We start from the raw sequence: 21,619 nt of genomic DNA, 5'->3' as shown, positions 1-21,619 counted from the left end.
GGATTGTGGAAGTATGCCATTTCCTGAGTTTACTTCTCACATTAGATCTTGATGGTGGAATACAGAAGGACACACAACAGCTCATCATTGTCCGGGAGCATGTATTGCTGGGCACCATAACTCCTGCTGTTTCCACTGACTGCAAGTTTCATGGTGGATTCAGGGTGCAGGGGTCTCCTGGCAAACCGGGAAGTGGTGGGTGCTCCAAAAGCTCCAAAGCCTACCAGCGTGTTGGCGAGAAGAGGACAGAAGGGCACTGAAAAACACCAGATCAATTTGTGAGTTTCTGTGGCGTTCTGTACTGGTGCCTTCCTCGGCTGCATACTAATGTAAGAGTACAATTAGTGGTCAGGGCTAGATATGCCCACCCACCCCAAGGGGTTCACCCCTATTTCACGCCATTTATCAAGCATTCCATGGCACGCATCCCAGAGATTCACTGTGTAGCAGCCCACACACACCTTTCTGTTTAGCTATTGTTTTGTTTTATTATTTATTCTTTGTTTTTCTCTTAAACTATTTTTATTTTCATTACTTTGATTTCTACTTTTTTGTTTGTTTGTTTTTCCAGACAAGGTTTCTCTGTGTAGTCCTGGCTGTCCTGGATCTCACTCTGTAGATCAGGCTGGCCTTGAACTCACAGAGATCTGCCTGCCTCTGCCTCCTGAGTGCTGGGATTAAAGGCGTGTGCCACCAGTGCCCGCCAATTTCTAAAGTCGGAGGATGATTCTATTGGAGTTCTGAGAAAAACAACAGGGAGGAGAGATAGAACTCTTGTCAGCTTTCAGGAGAAGAGAGATGGAGAAAGCTTTGCTGTTTGCAGTGGATGTCGACAATTAGCTACACAACAAAAAAGAGAGGAGGGACTCAGAGAAAAGTGAAAAAGCCCAAAGTGCAGCAAATGCATGCTTAGCCTGTGGCCAATACCCTTCCACACCACCCCCCCAAACAGTTAAATACAAGTTTTCCCCTTAAGGATATACTTTCCTGAGATCAGACTCAGAAAAGGGGGTATAGGCTGCATGGCAGAGGCTCCACAGCACTTATGTTCTATTCCTAACCCTTTACTTTGCTCTTTGTTGAATTTACTTTCTTTTCTGATTTTGTTGATATTCTGAGGGTTACTATTTTTATTTGGTCTTCACTTTTTTTGTTACCTGATTTGCTTTTATGCGTTGTGTTTTGTCTTCCTCAGTTGTGGTACTAGATACCAAACTAAATGCTTCGAACCCATTAGGTAAGTGCTCTGGCACTGAGCTACAATCCACAGCCCATTTGAAAAAAAACCCTGAACTTTACTGATGGGTGATATTGTTCTGTATGCTGTGAATATGTGTTGCCCTGATTGGTTGATAAATAAAACTATTTGGCCAATGGTGAGGCAGAATAGGGTTAGGTGGGACATTCTAACTAGAGAGGAGAAGGAGAAAGGCAGAATGGAGGAGATGCTGCTAGCTGTGGCCAGAAGAAGCAAGATGTAAAGGTACTGGTAAGCCACGAGCCACATGGCAAAGCATAGATTTATAGAAATGGGTTAATTTAAGATGTAGAACTAGATAACAAGAAGCCTGCCACGACATAGTTTGAAAATAATATTAGCCTGTGTGTGTTTATTTGGGCCCAAGTGGCTGCAGGACGGTGGGTGAGAGAGATTTGTCCTGACTGCGGGCCAGGCAGGACACAAGAAAATTTTCAGCTACACTTTACTCCTTCTATGATCAAGCCCCACTCAGACTTTGGCAGGGCCTTCAACTTAAAGAATATGAAGTGGAGGAGCCCATCACCAAAACTAGGCAGAGTAGGAATAGCCAGAGGATTAACTCCAAGAGTATATAGCCACCCCAATAACAACAGAGGGAAATAACACACATTTTGTGGACACTACAGGAGACCTCACCATATGTTGTTCCCATATTCTTTCAGACCATATGTCATTCACAAAATTGGAGGCATAAGTAGAGAAAATACAATACAATATATATATATATATATATATATATAAATTTATATATATATATATAAATTCTGCTATCTACACTACACTTCTCAGAACTACTGGAAAGATATCACTCTTGTAAGACCTTTAGAAACACAGGTTTCTCAAACTATGATGCAATAAGATCATGTCCAAAACCAGTGGATGAAAAATCAAATAAGGTATAGGAAATTAATTGTGGCATGTAATTAGCTTTGAGTTTAATATTGACATAACCTACCATTAGTTTGGAAGCATCTCAAAAAGCATCTCTTGGGGCTTTCATCCACAGAGCAAAGGGAACAACATGAATCAGCAGCATTTGTCACTCTTGTCAGCAGCAGACTCAGTCACACTCAGCCTCCCTCCACTTCCATGCCAGTGGCTATCTCTGGTGCAGTGAGAGGATGGTGGTCTGCATGTCACCTCATTCTTGGGCTTCTTGGAGATCAAGAAGCAGCGGCAAAATGTGGTTAGGTTTCTGGAAGCCAATGAGTGTAGTTCAAAGAGGTGGTTATCATCAAGTCAGAAGAACAGAGGTAGTGGATGCAACCCCCACCTCCCACCCCTAGAGGTCTGCATAGGGCAAGCCTCTACCACCTTAGATATTTATGGTACTCATTGATTGATCGATTGATTGATTGAGTTAATTAGTTAGTTACTGGTTTTTCAAAACAGGGCTTCTCTGTATTACAGCTCTTGCTTGAACTTAGTTAATAGTTTTTCAAGACAGGCAAGCCTCTACCACCTTAGATATTTATGGTACCCATTCTACCTATCTATCATCTATCTATCTATCTATCTATCTATCTATCTATCTATCTATCTATCTATCTATCTATCTATCTATTCTATCTATCTACTTATTTATTTATCACATTATCTGTCTATCTATCTATCTATTCTATCTATCTATCTATCTATCTATCTATCTATCTATCTATCTATCTATCTATTTAGTTAGTTAATGGTTTTTCAAGACAGGGTTTCTCTGTATTACAGCTCTTGCTTGAAGTCACAGAGATCCACCTGCCCTTGCCTCTGGAGTGCTGGGATTAAAAGTGTGTGCCACCACCGCCTACCTTTTTTTTTTTAAGATTTATTTATTTTTTACGAAGTGTTATGCTTGCATGTATGCCTGCATGCTAGAAGAGGGTGCCAGATCTCATTACAGATGGTTCTGAGCATTGCTGGGAGTTGAACTCAGACCTCTAGAAGAGCAGCCGATTCTCTTAAACTCTAAGCCATCTTTCCAGCCCTGTTTTTTTTTTTAATCAAAGGAGAGCAGCATAGTCTTTTCATTCTTGGGTCTGAAGCTGCAGCTGCCATCCAAGGCTAGACATTAGAGATGAAGAGTAGAAGTTGATGGAGTTGCATTTTGGCACATCTCATGGTACTCGGCATACACCTGCTTACCTGATGCCTCACTGTGACAGAGCCACATGTATTTCACTTGACCTGGAAAGGGGATTTTTTGGAGGACATCGGAATAATGTTCTAAGCACGGTGGTGGTGGATTCTTTTTTCTTATTTGCCAGCAGTTGCCTTACTCACCCGAAAGAGCTGTCACCTGTCATAGGTCTGCTTCCTTGATGACTGACAGGTAATCAGGGGGCACCATAAGTAGAAAATATTGGCCCTTCCCAAAGTTTTATTAGATACCAGTATTGCATAAATGTTCCTGAAGAACATTTTGCCAGCATGAGATCATCACTGAATCAGAAAGAAGAACACAAGGCGGGCTGACAGAGGACACTGAGGATTCTTGCTGCAGAACCGCAAATGTGGTACTTTGTAACAACTCTGCTGGAAAGATTAGATGCTCAGATTTCCTTCTATGATGGAAACCCACATCCCTATCAATATCCCAGGCTCCTCCAGGTCCTTCTAAAACCACTGCTGCAACATTGCATGATCACAACCAAGTTACAGGGCAGAAAAGAGTGGTGGTGATGGAGAATGTCTCCTTCATCTCTTGCAAGAGCAAAAAGTTTCACTGTATGTATAAGACTGCTTGAGAGATGTATTTTAAGAAGCACACTATGCGATAAGTTAATAGAAAGTTCGCTCAGTTGGTATGCAAAGGCATTTTCAGCTCTAGCAGTTTCCTTACACACACATGCACGTATGTTTTTAAATGCAGCTCCCTTAAGTAACAGCTACTTGTTCTGTTTTGTGAGGAGATTATATTTTTGGAGAAAAGGAAAGCTAAGTTCTATTTTTCAAACCCTTGATGAAGAGTATTAGAAGGCACCAGTGCTACCGGGGCTGGGGCTTAATGGCAGAACACTTGCATAGCACGGACAAGGTGCAGGGCTCAGCTCCAGCACCACAGAAAGGAAAACCAGACACCAAGAATGCTGTCCGGAGTGCGTTCCCGCATTGTTTTTCATTGTTTCTTTACTATCTTTGTTCATATTTCAGACCACTTCACAGTATCGGATTGTAAAGAATAGCACACACATTCTTGCTCGATGTATGAGTAGGAGTGAGGCTTCAGAGCAGCATAGACGAGAAAGGGGCTGTCTGGAGAGTGGTTCCAAATGGTTCTTAGAAAGCTCAATCCCTGCTCACTTCGGATGGACACTGAACACGGAACACTCCTATTTCATCAGAGTAGAGATTACTTTATTCTATACCCTGGCATACTTTAGAGTTGTTAATTGCCAAACAACCTTGAGTAGGAAAGACTCAGGGCTGACTGAAATCTCCTCCTATCCCCAGCAGCCAGATGCTGGACCTTTCACTGAGATTCTGAGAAGGCGACATGGGAGAAACTGAGAGAGAAAACTGGGTTGCTTTCTCCGCCACCCCCATCCGGAGCTTTGCTAAATGTGGACTGTTCTGCTCGTTTTTGAATACTAAAACGGAGATCTTAGCCTGAGATTTGCAGGCCTGTTAGAGCCAGAGGAAAGGAGGACAGCTTTCTTCATGAATGGACCAGATGCTCAATGCACAGTTTTCTCTCCAGGGAAAGCTGTGAATACCATTGGTTAGTTGGCATTAAACAAGTTCCAGGCCAAATTCCATTTGATAAATCCCAGGGAGTTTCCAGGAATCTCACCACCCCCGCCCCCAAACTGGAGATTCTGCTTGAGTTTGCGAGTCTTCTGACAAGACACATTCCTATTTAAGATGGAGGGATTTTAAAAATTGTCTTATAAAATCAGCCCAGCTCACATAGATGAGTCCACTCTTGCCAGTGAGTGCCAGGAACCAGTTAGGCAAAGTGAAGTCTCTGGAAGTTCAGGACTGTGAGAGCAGTATCATGCGTATGGACAGAAAATGCTACCAAGACTTGTTGTGTAGCGTTTTAATTAAGCACACTGAATGGATAGTATGCTCAGAATTACTGCCACAGCTGCATATCATTTTCTTACCATGATTCTTTTGGGGGAGAGTTGAGAAGTCAGCAAAGAACAATAAGAGGTGAGCCTGAGGTGATGGTGACTTGTAAAGGTAGCTAGAAGCTCAGTATATGGAGTCGACCATAGTTCCCAGGCTATGGTGTGTGCAGAGAATATTGTGGCTTTACTCGGATAATTACCAGCTGAATTCCAGCATCAACTAATGACTGACTGCTTTCTTTCTTTCCCTCCTTCACTCTCTTCTCCTTTTCCTTTTTTTCTGTTTGTGGTTCTTTGAGACATCGTCTTGCTATGTAGTCCTGGAACTCACTCTGTGGACCAGGCTCAATCCACAAGTGTGAGGATCACATATTTGGCTGAAATAGTGTTTTTCTTACTGCCTTTAATTAGCTGCCTTTAGAGTTGTTTAAGTACAGTGGGCACAGCTGTAATGCCAAGGGCATTGCAAGGCAGAATGTTGACTTCCTGTAGTAGGCTCACGTGACAAAGGGCACACAGTGCCATTTTAACATCAGGTGAATGTGGGACTACTAGGTGTCTGCAGACCAGAAGAAAATTTAGCTCAGGAACTATTTTGCCAAGTTCTGAGGGTTTATTAAAATTGAAGAGGAGGAAAAAATTATTTTGCCCTTAAATGCTAATATATTTTAGTTTTTTTATAGTTAACCCAACACTTACATTTTTATATTGTGTGAATTTAACCATCTAAATACTTTTTGTCTTTTGTTGTTATTTTGTGTTTTGTTTGGTTTGTTTGATTTTATTGTGAGGTTTGCTTTTTCTAGAAATAATTTTTATATAGTAGCTTCCCTGAGTGTCCAGGGTCTACTTCAATCTGTGTAAAGAGTTACATTTCAGTTTGTGTTTGTGTCTCAAGGCACTGATGAAATCTCAGATTCTGTATTCTGCTTTAAAGGGGAATAAATGTCTTAAAAAACCTGAAGAAAAAGACATCTTTTCCATTTGAGTGGAAAAGCAAGTCATCACATCAGAAGCATGCATCTCAGCATAAACATATGGAAAAAGGCAACACGACTCCCCCCAAAGCTCAGAAATCCCTGGTAACCAAGTCCAAAGACAGGGAAGTAGATGGTATGCCAAATATTTCAATGATATTAAAAAGATCATTGAACTCAACAAGGACAATTAGAACAGCTGGATGAATTAATGAAGACAATACAAGATATGGAAGAGCATCTGAATAAAAAGATAGAGATTTTTGAAAGAACCAAACTCAAATCTTGGAAATTAAAAGCTCAGAAAATTGAATAACTAATTAACAAATGAGATTACATCGATTAACACAAATCATCTACACAGAAAGAAAACAACACAGTGGGAGTAAATCTTTCCATGGTTCATTTGAGAGAGAATTAATATCTATAATTCATAAAAACTCAAACAACCTTAAGATAACAAATAATACAATAAAAACCCAGCAAATGATCTAGGCTGACACGGCTCAGAAGGAACAACTCAAATAGCAAATAAATATTTAAGAAATACTCAGCTCTATTTACCACCAGCACTCAAAACTGTGAAATATCTTTTGCCTCAGTCAAATCGCGTATCATAAAAAAAAACACAGAAACTGCTGGTGAGAGTCTGGAGAAAAAAAAAAAAACCTTACTCATGATTGGTGAGAATGTAAATAAGTACAAAACAGTCACTATGGAAAATAGTACGGAGGAACATAAAAATTAAAGTATAACTACTATATAATCCACTTAAACCAATCCTGGGTATTTATCCAAAGGGAATGAAGTCAGCATACAAAACAATTCAACTACATACTCAAATTTGTTATTGTACTATTCAAAATATCTGAGATAAAGAATGTCTAGAAACTCATAAGAATGAATAGTCAATATATATTACATCATATCATATACATATATGTATTTGTGATAGTTATTTATTTTTCTCATCATTGTGACAAAAGTGTTGTGTTTCAATAATATCTTGACTGTTTCTAAATCCAGTCAATTTGACAGTTAAGACTAACCATTGCAGCCATATTCAGTTACAAGGAAGCACTAAATTACGCAATTTGTATGGAAAATGAATGCAAGTAGACATCTCAGTTTAAGCAAAGTAATACATATACAGAAAACCACTATCATAAATTTTCTGTTTTATGAGGAAACAAATTACTAAAACCTTGTCTTAAGAGGTCAGTGAAATGGTTCAATGGGTAAAGCACTTGCTGCCAAGCCTGATGGTCTAAATTTCATCCCCTAAACCCCTATGGTGGAAGCAGAGAATTGACTACCACAGGTTGTTCTCAGACTTCCATGGATGTGTTGTGGCATATTTGGGTACACACAGAAATAAATTAATAAATGTAATAAAATATTTAAACCGTGTCTTAAAAATAAATAGGAACGATTATGGAAAGGGAAAGGAAGACAGGAAGGGATTGAAAAAGGATGGACAAGAGAAAGTGGATGAAGAGTTGGCAAGGTATGTTAATTACATGCATAAAAATCATAATGAAACATCTGTATAATTAATGTGTATTAACTACTATAACACTGAAAATAATAAATATCATTTGTTATATAAGTGAGAAACTCAGCAAAAAGAGATCATAAAATTGAAAAAAATTAGAATTCATAATCTCTAGAGATTTTAGGAAAATAGCAAATAATACTCACACACTGACTGTTAGAATTTCCAGGGAATAAACCAGAAACAGTTGGAGGGCCAGTCACCATCTGAGGTAAACGATATGAGGAAGTCAATCAAATTTCAATAGCAAAGAGTGAAAGTTTTAGAAAATAAAATAGAATGAGAAAGAGTCCATCTTAGAGGGCTAGTCCCTAAATAGAGAGTGCTCAGATTCAACTACATAGTGAACACAACTGCACAGGGCAGGAACCAACATTACAGAGAAAGAGAAGGGCTCAAAGAACCCACTGTACTTTCAATAGGGGGAAGAGAGAGTACAGACCGGCAGAGATGGAGGCAGAAGGGACAAAAGCTGGCAGATGGAGAGGAGGAGAAAGAAGCAGAGACCCAGAACCCACAATGGGTACTGGTAACCATATACAGAAGGCCTGGTGAAAGACGAAATACTCTAAAGAACAGCATTTGTGCCTCTTCCTTGGACTATCAGGATCATTTAAGCAGTGTGTCCCCAGAGAACTGAACATTTCCCAGGAATCCCACCCTGGGCAAAGGGAGAGGCTCAAATTCTTCATGCCAGCCAGAGGGAAACCTGTTTCATAGAAGGAGATTTCCCAAAGTTCTGCTAGTTTATTTCACAGTTAAATAGCACATGCCTGTACATATTTCATGATATTTGTTTTCCCCTTTTGTTTAACATTGTAACGCTGCTATAGGGAAGGCAGAAAGAAAGTGGGAGTCCGTATCTACTCAAGTCGGACAAACTGTAAATAAATCCGTTATTCTCTACTGATTTCCATTTCCCAGCTTTCTTTTAAAATACGGGGGAAGTAGGAAGTAGGTTCATGGAACAAGTGTCAGTAACAGTTTGGGGGAAGTCAGGGAGGAGACAAACTCTTGGCTAATGGGTCCCAGTTGTTAAATTGCAGGAGAATTTCTAGCTCCCCCAAGTCTTGTCCCACTTGCCCTGATCCTTGGGTGTTAGTTGTCTACAAATACAGAATTAGTGAAAGCAAAGGGGCTCTTAGATGTTGATCTGATCATATTTGTGAATGTTACCCATGTTCAGTTTTGTGATTTGGACAGTCCTTGGTAGACTCTCAAGGTTCAGGCCTTGCTTGTTTTTGTACTCTTGGCACCAATTTGTAAAGAAGGTATGTCACCATAGTATTTAGGGTAAAAAAGCTGTAGCAAGCTAAGCTTGGCCACCAGCCCCCACACACCAATTAAAATGTCCTAGTTTGCCTCCCATTGTTGTGATAAAACACTATGATCAAAAGCAACTTGAAGAAAAGCATTATTTGACTTACACTGCCACGTCGTAGTCCATCGCTGAAGGAAGTCAGGGCAAGAACTCAAGCGGGAACCTGGAAGCAGGAACTGAGGCAGAGACCACATAAGAGTACTGCTTACTGACTTGTTCTCCATGACTTGCTAATCCTACTATTTTTTTTTAAATACAACCTGGGACCACTGGCCCAGAGGTGACACTATCCACAGTGGCCTTGGCCCTCTCACAACAACCATTAATCAAGAAAATGCCCCACAGATTTGCCTATAGGCCAATATGATGGAGGCATTTTCTCAGTTGAGGTTCTATCTTGTGTCAAATTGACAGAAAACAAAACAAACAAACAAACAAACAAACAAGCAAACCTCCAAACCTAACCTTCATTGAGTGTGGTTCCATTGGGGTCCATTGTCTTAACAGTATAATAGCCAGTGGGAGGGGCACAAGGGTCTGTTTTCAGAATATTCCTTTTCCTTTCAGGGCTGTTACAAGTCCCATACATTTTTTTTAAGACCTCAGTCTTGAGGGATGTTAGGTGATGTAATTGGCTTGGTAAGAAAATTCTTGAAATATGGTTGTGCTGAAAGAATTACAAACAGAATAAAAAATGAGACAAGATTAGAAGACATTCAGTTAATGTCAGATAATCATGCTTAAGAGCAATTTCTCCATAACTCCAGATTAATTGCTTTATAAGGGCACAATGATTTCACTCCTGTTGTTGGCATTAAGACAAGGTCTCAACATGAAGCCTAAGGTGTCCTCAAAACCAGAGTCCTCCTGTTCTAGCCTTCCAAGGATGGGACTGTAGGTAAGTGACACCATACACAAGATAAGCGCATTCTAATTTTGACAGTTACCATCTCTTCACAGTTTTCTCTGATGATCCCACTGCCTAACCATCTGGTGATTTGTTTTAACTACCTCTCATCTCTGGAGTGAGATCTTTCCTAGTTGGTCTTATATGATCCTGTGTTGGGCAAGATGACAGATTTAAAGAGTTGATCACAACCCTCCCCGATCCTTTTTTTAAAAGGCCATTACTGTGTTGGTGGTAGGACCCTAGAGAGGCAAAAGTCCCCTCTGCATGGCTCACTCTAGCACCCAGGACAAGTGTCATACTATACTCTAAGAATAAGCTTACAGAATACCTCTACTAAGAATAAACTTACAGAATACCTCTAGGTAGAGGGGTTTTTTCCCTTTGATGCACCTAATTCCATAAAACAAACACTACTGAATATAGCATCATAGACTGACCTCAATACAATAATAGTGGGTGCCTTTAGTACTCCACTCTCAACAATGAATAGGTTAGCCTGCCAAAAATCAAACCTTATATATCAAAGATTGTCTTAATAGATATTTTAAGAATATTACATTTAGTAGACAGAAAATACACTATGGTCTCAGCAGCCCATGGAAGTTTCTCCAAAATAGACCACATTTTAGGATACAAAGCAAATTAAAACATACAATAAAATTAAAATGTCTTTTATTATCCTATCTGATCCAAAATGAAATAAAAGTAGAAAGTAACAGCACGAGAAACTATAGAAAATACACAGACCCACACAGATTGGACAATGCACTATAGAGCAATCAATGGGTCATCCAAGAAATCATGAACATGCTTAAAATGTTATAGAACTGAATGAAAATGGAAACACAACATATCAGAACATAAGACATGAGGAGAGTGGTTCTAAGAGGAGAGTGTATAACTATGCACAACTGTATTAAACTATTGGAGGGTTTAGGGAGACGGCTCAGTGTTTAAGAATGTATATTGCTCTTGCAGAGGCCCCACGTTTGGTTCCTAGCACACATGTCAGAGATCACAATCACTCATAATTTCATCTCCAGGGGATCTGATTCACTCTTCTGGCCTCTGTGGGCAGCTACACCCACATATACATATACTATTCAAGATAAAACATTTTTAAGCAAGCTTAGTTCCAGTTCTGTGGCCTCCAAACCCTTTCTGTTTGTGAGTTACTTCTCCTATATAAGTCATTTTCTTCATAGAAATTAAGATATATCCATACAGATACAAGAATCACACAGAACCTGAACTAGACAAGACTAGAAAAGAAACACCCATGACATATCATAGTTAAAATATTAAATATACAGAACAATTAAAAATATTGCAAAGAGAAAAAGAGAAAGTGACATATAAAGGAAAACCCATTAGACTACCACAAAGGGCTCAGTGATCGTTTTGAAAGCCAGAAGAGCCTGAAGCAATGCACTCTCAGTTGTAAAACACCATGACTGTCAACCTAGACTACTGCATCCAGCAAAACTGTGGCATAATTGAAGGAGAAAGAAAAACTTGCCATAACAGAAGTCTAAAAAAATTCCTATCCAACCCCCTCCCACACACACTAAATAGAATACTAGAAGCACGACATTGAGCTAAAGAGGAGTAAGCACAGCCAAAAGACTAGAAATAAAACATATGAAGCTGAAATTTACTGAAATAAAAAGCACAATTAAGAACACAAACTAGCAAAAATCATCAAAATGACTACAATCTACATATACCTTTCAATCTTCTTTCTAATATTGATGGCCTCAACTCTCCAATCAAAAAACATGGGCTAGATGAATGGATTAAGAAACAAAATCCATATTTCTGTTGTCTACAAGAAACTCATCTTTTTTTTTTCTGGGTTTTTGAGACAGAGTTTCTCTGTGTAGCCCTGGCTGTCCTGGAACTCACTCTGTAGACCAGGCTGGCCCTTTTTTTAAAAAAATTCTACAACAACTTTTTAATCTTCCTCAATGCCTTTTCAAATTTTCTTTGTTTTTGAAAATGCCATACGTGTATACACAATGAACTATCATGTCTACCCCCAGTTGCCCACTTGCAGTACTTCCATATATATCCTCTCTAACAAGCTCCTCTCCAAACTCCATGTCTTTCATGTTTTTTATAACCCACCAAGTCCAGTTAGTGTTACCCAGATGTCCGTAGGGGACAGGGAGCATCCACGGAAGCACAGGAAACTCACCAGTGGCCATATCCTTAAGAATAATATCTCATGGGACTGGAGAAAGTGCTCAGTGGTTAAGAGCACAGCTGTCTGTAACCTCTGTTCTTGGGACCTGACACCCCCACACAGATATACATGCATGCAAAACACCAATGCACATAAAATTTAAAAAAAAGAAAGAAAAAAATGATGGCTACGTCTGTCAAACTGCCTTCTAAATGTGTGTTTACACCTGTAGATCATGGTTGTTATCTGCCTCAACTCATATCATTGCTGAAGCTCCTGAGAACAAGTGACTATCATTGTGGCATGGTGGCCTACTTTTTAGTCATGAGTGGACTTCTGTAGTCACTGGAAGGCTCATTGTGGAAGATGGAGCTGAAAGAATGTAAAAGCTGAAGGAAGGGATGGAGTGTTATGTAACAGTTTCCTTTGAGATTGAAACAGGCCATCCTGCAGGAAACTTTTTTTTTCAAGACAGGGTTTCTCTGTGTATCTTTGTGCCTTTCCTGGAACTCACTTGGTAGCCCAGGCTGGCCTCGAACTCACAGAGATCTGCCTGCATCTGCTTCCCAAGTGCTGGGATTAAAGGCGTGTGCCACCACTGCCCGGCTCAAACTTCTTAAGCAGAAAGGTGAACAACACAAAATAGCTTCAGGAAATCCCTGAAACTGACCAGATTCACTAGGCCTTTCCCTGCCAGAGAAAGCAATAAAAGCTGCCTGCAATCTCTCGGTTCCCACGTTTGTGAGGTATATGTGTACTCTGGTCTGTTGTGAGTTCCCTCTCTGGGGTGAGAAGACATGTGATCTATGAGTGTAGCAGAATGTCTTTAGGAGTAATTTTATTTCTACATCCCATTAGCAGTATTTGTTTTCCACCTGGGTCCCTGGTTTATCTAGTCTCAGGTTCTTGGTCACCCAAACAGATCAGGAATGAGTTCCATTTCATGGAGTGAACCTTGAAACAGATATTGGTTGGTTACTCCCATAAACTTTGTGAAAACATTGCACCAGTATATTTTTTAGATAGGTCTCCATTATATGTTGAAGGGATTGTAGGTGGGTTGGTGTTTCTCTTTCTCCTTTGGTAGCATGCAGAGTAGTTTCCAGCACCATGAAAACTACTCACATGGGTGAAGGTTCTAGGTAGGCACCAGCTTCACTTCCCTATATTCAGAGAGTTGTGTAGATGTTGCTTCAGCAATAGGATCTTATTATCAGTTTATAGAGAGCAACCAATAGCCTGGGTTGTTTGGGGGTTCCCATGGGACCCCTGTAGTGAACAATTTGATTAGATGTAACCCTTTCCCAGCACTGGGAGCTTCATTTGGTTACAAGAGATGTCCAGTTGGGGCTCTGTCTCCCTGGTTATTTGGCAAGTTCATTTAGCTCACATTCATACGTGTATACATTTTTGGGGAGCTTCTACTGTATTAGGTTTCCATACAACCCCACCGATGGCCCTTAGTTTTAGCTGTCCCTTCCTCTATTCCCTCTCTTGCCACCTCTTCCCTCTTCAACCTGGTTTGATCCTCCCTTTCCAGTCCCCCCACCTTGTCCATCCATAACTATCTATTTCCTCTTCCTAGAAAGATCCCTCCCTCCCTGCTAGTCCCTTACTCTATACCTAAACTCCTTGGTTATATGGTTTGTAGCCTGCTTATCAATGAATTCACAGCTACATTCACCTATAAGCGAATATCTACCATATTTGTCTTTCTGGGTCTGAAAACCCACTACTTAAACATGCTTGCTACTTCACTATACAGTGAAAACAGTGCCAGTAAATTTATCAAGTGTAATTTGAGAGGAATTAATGAAAGTTAGCCACTGCAGAGTAAAAACTCTCCCCTTGTAACAACTAAAATAAATCGACAATCATGTCAGCCAATCAGTTTACTATCCTAATTTCAGATGCAGTTCATATGCTACTACTGATGTCAGAGTAGTGAAATTAAAGGTAAGGAGCACATATCTGGGGTGCACAAATGGCAGTTTTACGAAGACTTAACTTGTTTGTTTGGAGTACTCTGGAGATACAATTCTGTTCTTCATACTCACTAGTACAGCCAGGCCTCTGCTGAGAGCTGATATTACCTTGGCAGCTACTGTTAATACACACATAAGAAAGCAACACTGAGCAAAAGCTAGGTCCACCTTTGAAATGATAGAAGGGCAAGATCATCTATTTTCCTTGTCTGAAGTGATATGAATGTTACAAAGTAGATGGTTCAAATGATATTTCCCTAACTAATTTGGTAGGAAATTATATTATCACACATAATTTTTGAAAATCTCTTTATTTGGAGAGGCCTTTTCTCCTGATACAACTTTTCAGAGGCAATAAAAGTCAGGATAATAGGAAGGTGGGGCCACTCTCCGATAACAAGATCCAGTAAACTAATCCTAGTAAGCAACTCTGATTTTGTTACAGCAGCAAGTGAAAACACAGAAGATGTCTACATTTACTCGCAAAACTCTACATCCATCCTGACAAAAATTAACTCTCAAATTCGTCCACACCGTGTCTTCAAAGAATTAATCAATTGTAGTTTAGGATTTCTAATCATGTACTGGTTACTGTTGTTTTTGTTGTTTAGAATCTTTAATTTTGTTTTGTTGGCTGGTTAGTTTGAAGTTTGAGGAAATGGTTTATTTGGGTTCAGCATTTGACTCAGAGGATGTGTGCCGTACAACATAAAGGGGGAGACAGGGCTGTAGGCGGGTGATACAGCTTCTTATAGTGTATCTTCAGTCAGGAAGCTGAAAAGATTGAAGTAGTGTTTTACTCCCTCTAGTCTTTGTATTTAGTCCAGGAACCTAGAAATGGTGCTACCTGCATTTAGGGTGATTCTACACTCAGTTAAATGTCTTTGGAAATTCCTTCACAGACACACTCATAGGTTTCTTTTTCATCCTGGGTGATTCTAAATTTGGTCAAGTTGACAATGAAAATTAGCTACCACAATTATTAACATGTATTTACACTTACACACCTCATGTTCTTTTGTATCTAGCTCATTTCCCTTAGCACAATATCCTCAAATGTCAACAATATTGTTGCGTATGCAGTGTTGTGCGTCCTTTTGTAAAAATATGAATCATTATACGTATTTAGCCCATTTCTTTAACAATTTGTCCATTAGTATTAGCAATTTCAAAGACTACAGTAAACAACATAGAGTGCACATATCTCTTCAAGATCATTTTTATTTGGGCAATTCCATTTCTATTTAAGCTAGAAATGAGATCAATGAGGAAATTAGACTCTGCCTTAAAACCATGACTGGAAAGTTGAGAATTTCTACCTCTGTGTTCCTCTGGGAAAACAGCAGAGGATGATAGCTCAAAGCTGCTTCTACCCCCTTCAAACATGTTTCAAAATAGCAGCCCACCATGTGAAGTGCTGCATATTCATTAAGAAGAGCTAAAAATGGTAAAGAAATGGATATCAGTGGGGTTCTAGGCTATGATACAAAAAATAGTCTCCCAAATGGTTCCTTCTTTCATTCATGAAACTTTAGTGCCAATATCACCAACTTATTCCCGTGTGGAGTTTGTACTTTAATTGAGAGACAAGTATATAAAAAATAACTGTGGTATATATCATATGCAACAAGTTTTCAGTGCAATTGGAACCTAGAGCAGGAGGTGCAATGCTTGATGGGTGAGGGAGTCAATAACAGAGTCTACTACCAGTCCTCCTTTTCCTGCCTCTGCCTTCTGTAATCTGGTCTCCAGGTAGAAGCCAGAATTATCATTTGTAAAAGTCTAACCTCAGCTGGGCAGTAGTGGCACACACCTTTAATCTCCTCACTCAGGGGACAGAGGCATATATTTTGTGAGTTCAAGGCCAGCCTGGTCTACAAGGCAAGCTCCAGGACAGCCAAGGCTTGCACAGAGAAACCTTGTCTCAAAAAATAAAACAAACAAACAAACAAAAAATGACAAAAAGAAGTCATCTAACTTCATTCCTTAACTTAAAATCTTTGCATGGTTTCCCCATTTAGTTCCTTGCAATTACCTTGAGGTAACTACTTCATTCACCTAACTAGATTCCAATTAAACCAGCCCCCTTTATGTCCTATACTTCTGGAACATGACAGGTGTCATTCCGTTCTCAGGCCTTTTTGCACCTCTTAAGAATACTCCATCTATAATGTACCTCTATTAAAAATCATCATTACTAGCTGGACAAAGTGGCACATTTCTGTAATCCAAGCATTCAAGTGACAGAAAAAGGAGGATTGTGAATTTGAGGCTAATGTAGATAATTTTAATGGGTTTCAGGCCAGCCTGAGTTATCCAATGAGAGCCCTTGTTTTTAAAAAATTATTATTTGATCTTTCACTTTATTGGCGGTAGTAAGTATTACTGTAAGAGGTCTTCCATGTCTATTTATATGAAATAATACCCCCATCATGTCCTCATTTCCTTGCCTTAGTCTCCTTCATCCTGCTATTTAGTTGATTTTAGTTACTTAGCTGTGCATTTCCTCCATCCAAATATTGGCTCCATGATGGTGAAGATTGTTACGTCTCTTATTCAATGCTGAATCCTCCCAGGATGCTTCCTGGCACACAATAACCAATAAATACTTGTTTAATGATGAAAGGAAGGAAATGGGATCATTTCCTGACAGAAAATAAGGTTAAGGGGGGGAGTTTTGCTGTTTTTAAACATGGTAAGCCTGTAGATGTGTTTTAATTCTTAAAATTCTTAGAACAGGAGAGATAAGGACTGAAGAAAAAAATAGAGACTAATGTTAGAGTTCAGTCTCCAGAGAGCATGAAAAAGACATAAGGAAATCTGCCTGAGTGACAGATTGAATTTTGGAAAGGAGAGGAAATTCTTTTGTTCTCCATCAAGAGAAATAAAGGAAAAGATATATTATGGAAGTAAAAAGTAGCATTTGTTGAATGCATGCTTCACCTCAGGTTCTTTGTAATTATTGTTTTATTATATTTATTATTATTGTGTATATGTGAAATGTATAGGGAGGAGGCTTGCATGTGCTATGTATGGCACACACACGGAGGTCAGAGGACAACTCTATGAAATTTGTTCTTCCACTGTGGGTTCTAGGAATTGAGCTAAGGTCATTAGGCCTGTGTAACAAATATTTTTATGCACTGAACCATCTAGTCAGTATTACTTTGCTTAATTTTAGTGAACATTCTTATCATTTAATCTTGATAAAAGTTCTTGTTTGGTACATGTTACTTTGATAATTTTTTTGAAACATCATCTAGCACAGGCTAGCCTATAAATTGCTACCTGGTCCAGACTAGTCTCAACATCATAAGTATGGTTCTGCTGCCTCCATCTCCTAAGTACTGACATTACTGATATACACAATCACATCTGACTTGTGATCACTATTTGTAAATGAGCAATTATGATATTAAGGTAATTTTCCAGTATCGTACTGGTAGACAGTGGTAGGAAAGTATAAAAATTCAACTATACTTGACTTAAAAAGCCATGACACACACATATTTCATCTCACATATGGAAAACCTGTATGGGAGAGTATTGGGATTCATTTATAGCAAGAGAAACATTTTCTGTAAGTTAATCTGCTGAGATGAGAAAGAAAACAGGAGCTAAGTGCTTGAGGAGTATGTAGAACAGGTACAGGGATGAGCTGATACAGAACAAGAGAATGTTTTCTTGAGTTGCCTTGAATCTTATGAAGAAAGATGGAAAGGGAGTACCAGGAAGGACATGTTCTTAGGATACGTTCTGTACACACACAGAGACGGCCTTGCCACACTGAAACAATGCAGTCTACTTCCTGTGTTTACCCCAATCAGTCAGTTGCCCAACTTCTAAAACTTAAACTGGACACATATCCAAGCCCTTTCAGAACCACAGTTTGGCTGTACTAGTTTTAACAAGTCAGCCTGCCTTGCGTGAAAATCCCCTGGTTAGTAAACAAAGTGGTGAGATGAAATGGGGAGATCATATGAAAGTGGGCACCAAAAATACAGCTCTGCAAAGAAAATGGAGTGAGCCCTACTGTTTTGAAGTAATATAGACCCTAGTGTATTCTTAACCCACTTTCGAGGCTACTAGGCAATAAAGATGACTTCTTGACATCTCAGCAGGTAGGAAATACAGTACCGAAGAAGATATCCAAAACTTTATAGGTAAAATAACCTGTCCATGGTTAGTGGACTCAGTTTCCAAACTCTGCTATATCTGGATCAATACCCCAGTCTTTATACTATACCACTTCCCATGTAGCAACAAGCTTTCCAATGAGTCACAATCCATTAATGATTCATAAAACATTAAAAAGTTATAAATTAGGAATTATTAAAATATACATAATAAGCATACCAACAAAACGTGTGCTAAGATTACAGAAAAGGATCAATTTTTAAATTTTGGGTTTGGTGTATAGTATTTAAAAGTTATAAAATCATAGATGTTGCAGCTGGGTAGGACTGTTAATTGCTTCCCTCCCTTGGCAGTTTGAAAGGTTTTTTTGTTTGTTTGTTTTTTTTTTTTGTACTGTGGAAGCTAGACTGCAGGAAGGAGGCTTTCAGGTTAGACCCACCTCAAAATTATCTCACTCAATATGATCTATGCTAGATCTGCCCATTTTTCTGAAAATTTAATGATTTCATTTTTCTTGGCAGCTGAATACTATTCAGTTGTATATATGTGCTACATTTTCATTATCCAGTCATCTGTTGAAGGAAATTTGAGGCTTGTTTATTTACTTATTTATTTATTTACTGCCTGTTGAGAATAGGGCAACAATGAACGTTGCTGACCAAGTATTTGTGCTGTATGATGTCCTTTGGGCGTATGCCAAGCAGTGGTATGGCTGGGTCACATGGGAGATTTCTTTTTAGTGTTTTGAGAATTCTCCACACCAGTTTGCATTTTCCCCAGCAGTGAATAAGTAGTCCTCTCCCTACAACTTGAGCATCATTTGGTGTCAGGTGATCTTAGCTTTTCTGACTGGGTTAAGATGAAATCACAAAGTTGCTGTTGTGATTTTTGCTTTGCATTGCTAAGGATGATGAACACTTCTGGAGATGTTTCTTCGATTAAGAACCCTCTTTTTAAGTCACTAGTCCCTTTTCAGTTGGGTCATTTCTTTTCTTGGTTCTTTGTTTTTTGAGGGGTTTTCCCTCTATATTCTTGCTATTAATCCCCTGTCAGATGTGTAGCTGGCAAAGATTCTCTCCATTCTGTGGGTTTCCTCTTTATTCCATTGGATGTTTCCTTAGCTGTACAGAAGCTTTTTAGTTTTATGAGGTTCCACTTGTCAGTTGCTGGTCTTGATTCCTGGGCAAGGGAGGTCCCATTCAGAAAGCCTTTCTACACCTATATCACATAGAGTGCTGCCTATATTTTCTTCTAGCAGTTTTTGTGTTTCAGGTTTCAAAATGAGGTCTTTGACCAACTTCGAGCTAATTTTGTGCAGTGTGATAGATGTTGGTCTAATTTCATTCTTCTTCATGAGGCCATCCAGTTTTCCCAGCACCATTTGTTGAAGACGCTGTCTTTCCTCCACTTCTTTTGCCTCTTTGTTAACTAACTGATGGCTGTAGTCATGAGTACTAATGGTTTGGGTATTTTATTTTATTTTATTTTATTTTATTTTATTTTATTTTATTTTATTTTATTTTATTGGTCTACATGTCTGTTTTTGTGCCAGTATCCTATTTTTTTTACTATAGTACTATAATATAGCTTGATGTCTTTTTACTCAGGATTGATTTGGGGTCTTTCCTGGTTCTATATGAATTTTAGGATTTTTTTCTATGTATGTGAAAAATATGTGGGCAGTTTGATTGGGATTGGACTGAGTCCGTAAACTGATTTTAGTAGGATGGCCATTTTCACAGTATTAATTCTACCATGAACATGGGATGCCTTTCCATTTTCTAGTGTCTTTATCTTTTTCTTTAGAGATTTGAAGCTTTCATTGTGGAGGTCTTTCACCTCCTTGGTTAGGTTTATTCCGAGATATTTTATCATCCTTGAAGCTATTCTAAGTTGGAGCATGTCTGTGATCTCCTTTTCAGTATGTTTGCTGTGGAAACCACAACAACGACCCATATGGCAAGATATCTGTAAAGCTGCAAGAAGTAACAGTAACCTATTGGTGCTAACGGCTATCTAATATGGTCAAAGACAGTCAGGAAAAAAGTAATAGTAAATTCATAAGAGAGGTTTTTTTTCAATGCTTTGACTTCTAAGAGATGATTTATATAGTCTCTTTTGCATAAAATTTGCACAATTTAATGTAATAAAATTTAGATATGTGTGTATGTATGACTAATGAATATATTCCTATCCTCCTCAACAATAGATGATGTTCTAAAATCTGAAATGATGAGAATTACAAACTATAAAACAAATATCAATGAATATTTCCTTCTCCAGAAATAGCAGTTACTAACATATCTAAAACTTAAAAGCTATTATCCATATTTAAGAGAAAGCAATCAATATTTGTCTTTCTGGATCTGGGTTATCTTACTAGATTGTTTCTAACTCCATCCAAAAGGCTCCCCCAAGAAAGAGGAAATAGAGTACAGTGCTATGAAGTGACAGAGGAGACACTAGACTAGGAGGATGAAATGGGGAGGAGGATGGGAGAGAAGGGGGAAGGAGGGAGCACGGAGAGGGCCAATGAACAGTAAAAGCCCTTTGAGAAGCTGTATGGAATTATACTATTATACAAACTTCCTCAACTATGTACAAATATTAAAGGAATTTAAGTAGAGTCACCATATAATGGGGCATAGAATGTTCCAAATAGACATCCTGTGCCACCAAGTAAAACCTCCAGTGCCAGGAATGTACTACATCTTGTTGGGTCATTGCCCACAAGGGTCCCATAGATGCCCCCAAATCACCAGTTGTTCCCAAGGCTGTTGATTAACCTCCATAACTTGATGTTAAGTCCCTGTTGTTAAAGACATAACTGTATCATTAAAAATGGGGAAATCAAGCTGGTGCCCAACTAGAAGCTTCACCCTTACTGACTAGCATTCATGGTGCTAGAAGGTATTTTCCGCACTCCCAAAGGACGAAGACAATCATCAACATCACCCAACTACAAATCCTGCAACCTACAACAATGACCTGTCTGCAACATATATTGGTACAATAACAAAATAGATGTTATGGGAGTAACAAACCATTTTTAAAATTGGGTTTAATATCCACTTCATAAGATAGAACTTATACCTGATACTGATAAAGTGCCCAAGAACCTGAGACTAGATGAGTCATGGGCCTTAGGGGAAAACCTTATGCTGTTAAAGGAACATAGCTATAAAATGACTATCGATGACATACTGCTATACCCATAAATCAATGCT

Source organism: Peromyscus eremicus, chromosome X (assembly GCF_949786415.1).
Source record: "Peromyscus eremicus chromosome X, PerEre_H2_v1, whole genome shotgun sequence".
Lineage (NCBI taxonomy): Eukaryota > Metazoa > Chordata > Mammalia > Rodentia > Cricetidae > Peromyscus > Peromyscus eremicus.
Note: the sequence above shows the minus strand (reverse complement) of the source record.